Source organism: Ochotona curzoniae, unplaced genomic scaffold (assembly GCF_017591425.1).
Source record: "Ochotona curzoniae isolate NIBS_2020 unplaced genomic scaffold, NIBS_Ocur_1.0 contig_1783, whole genome shotgun sequence".
Taxonomy (NCBI): Eukaryota; Metazoa; Chordata; class Mammalia; order Lagomorpha; family Ochotonidae; genus Ochotona; species Ochotona curzoniae.
In genome coordinates, this window is record NW_024465193.1 from 72,131 (window position 1) to 74,760 (window position 2,630).

Below are 2,630 nucleotides of genomic sequence, written 5' to 3' on the forward strand. Positions count from 1 at the left end.
AGAAGTAAGTCTTTGTTTTTGCTAAATTGAAATCACATTTGAATTGGACTTTGACAGCCACCACTTTCCATTTGACTCCTTCGAGCTGAACGGCAAATATTTCCCAGGTGACTCCTTTACTTTTTTACAAAAAAAAAACAGTGCTACTTACCTCTCACTGTTGTGAGTTCTTCCTTTTTCTTCCCTTCTTTTTCTTTCCACTGCTTCCTTTGATACCCAGCTTCTGGCCATACTCATCCCCATACCATATTAGAAGTTCACAGCCTGGTTTGATGACTTGGCAGGTGCGGTAAAATATCTGTCTGTGGTATTGGAAGGCCACCAAATTTTGCTCCTCATCATTCCGAGCACAGTTCACATACCTGGTGCAGAGATAAATGCTGAGTTCCCATGTGCTGTTACACTTGAATCTCATCTGTTCTCTGATAGCCTCCATCCTGTTTGAATCCCTATTCAGCAAGAGCTCTCCATGCAAACATGTATCTCTCTCATGAGATCAATGAAGTCCCATGTCCAAGGTGTAGATACTGTATTTGTTCTGGCAAGCATGCTTTCTTCCTTCATTCCTCACTAGTCATTCTCAAATTCCTAAATAGTATTTATATAGAATGTGTTGTTAGAAACTGGCCATAATATTCGAAGGTCATTCAAATAGATATCAAAGAGGACATATCATGTAAAACTCACTGAGGAAAGTAGAGCAGAAAGGACGGTGATCTTGTCTTTGAGACAAATATCATCTCCAGATGTAAATTGCCATGGTTCTTACCTCATCCAGTTGGCCAAAGATGTGTCCTTTCCATCCATGTACTCATAACTGTTTCTCTCCTTGGCTATCTGAGTTTCAGAAAAATCAGTTAATATGTTTCTGGAAATGGGATAGTTCAGCAGAATTATTAACTCAACTACCATCATGTTCCATGACATTCCATGAGTCCAACCACATCTTGAGACATAACATAGTGTTAGTACACACCTAATCTGATTTGTTTCCTTACAGTAGAAGCCCACAGCTGAGATCGAACTGCTTTGTTTTTACAGCCCAGTGATCTCATCAATGCTAAACTTCAGTAAGGATTCTGTGATGTAATCATGTTGGCTCCACTCATGCCATAATGTGTAGAAGGACACATGAACTGGACACATGAGCCAAACTCACAGCAGGCAGGTGGAAAGCCACCAGATTGCAAAGGGATGTACTTCTTACCTACCAGCTGTACCCACTATTGGCTTCTCTTCCACTTCTATGATCTTGCCCTCAAAAGGACCAAAGTGCAACCCCAGTGGTAGATCAGATGCTTCATTAAACACTCCAAGCCCAGCTTCAGGAATGCTGGATGGACCAATTCGAAGCCCAGTGGGCACACTGAGGAGAGCGCGACTAGGATGTCCCTTATCCACTGGGTTGTCCTTTAGAAACACTGGAGGTCCATGAGCAGCACAGCTTTTCAGGAAGAACTTCTGACACTTCTCACAATCTGGAGATGAGTGTGGAAGGGATTAGGAAAGGATACCAAACAGTACTGGATATAGAGAGCAACAGAAGCAGCCAACTACGCACATCACTCAGCCTGTATTTTGCAACCCAAGTTACTAGTAGACGGAATGATAAAAGACAAATATACAAGTGGAATTTGATTTCAGGCTATAGGATTTCTCTTTGTGGATGTGCCAAAGTGTCACTTACACAAGTAATCATCATCCTCAGTCTCACTGAACTCTTTGTATGTCTGTCCCATTTTTTCTTGAGAGTTGTACATCTGAAATTTTTCATTCTCATCCTTTCTTCTGACTTCTGAGATGGAGAAACTAAGTCAGTGAAGTTATTGGTAATTTCGTGTTTCATGTTTTATTAAAATATGCTGCTTTCAAGACAAGAAACTCTGCATGGAATTTTTTTTTTTCATGAAAAATCTCTGGTTGTCATTCATTCATTTCCCCTGACATTTGAACAGCTCTTTATTTAAAAGACAAAGAAAGACACACACAGAGATCAACACATCAGGGGAGAGAAACAGTGCATGTGGAACGCAGAGAGAGGTAGGGATGTTCACTGATTAAGTAACTTTGAGAGCAGGCAATCCAGCCTCAGATCAGAAAGCTTTATCCAGTTCTCACTAAAGGATGGTAATACTTGAATCATGTGTTTCATCAACAAGCAACACTAAGTTGTATATTAACAATATGGTAGAGTCAGAGAGAGGGTTGAATTCAGGTACTCTGCCATGGGAAACAGGCATATTAAGTAGCAGCTTTGCTCCTAGGAAAACTGACTTCCTCTCTATAAAGTTTTTGCATATAGCCTAAGTAACCTTGTCCCATTTTGTTTCTTAGATCAGCCCCCAATGAGCCTAAAATGTAATCATGTTTCTAGAGGCTCTATTCATTTTGCATTGAGTGTGACCCAAGCATGCAATTGCACCTCTCACGGCTTGACCATCCTCATCAACCCTCACCTTCCTTGGGCTTCCTAGTGGGCCTGGAGAGACAACTCTTGAAATTATTTTTCTTACCGAAGTTTTGTGTAGAATCCACTTCTGAGATGTTTGATTCTTTAGGATGAAACCCTGCTTTCCGACCCTTCTTTGAGCCAGTTGTGTTTAGTAAATTTGCTATTCCTGAGGTATCCT

The 2,630-nt window shown here is 40.9% G+C and overlaps 1 pseudogene; it reads right to left on the bottom strand.

Annotated features, from left to right (window-relative positions):
* Positions 1-201: 201 nt before the first annotated feature.
* On the bottom strand, positions 202-1,787 carry LOC121148728 (annotated as a pseudogene).
* Between the last annotated feature and the right edge of the window lie 843 nt (positions 1,788-2,630).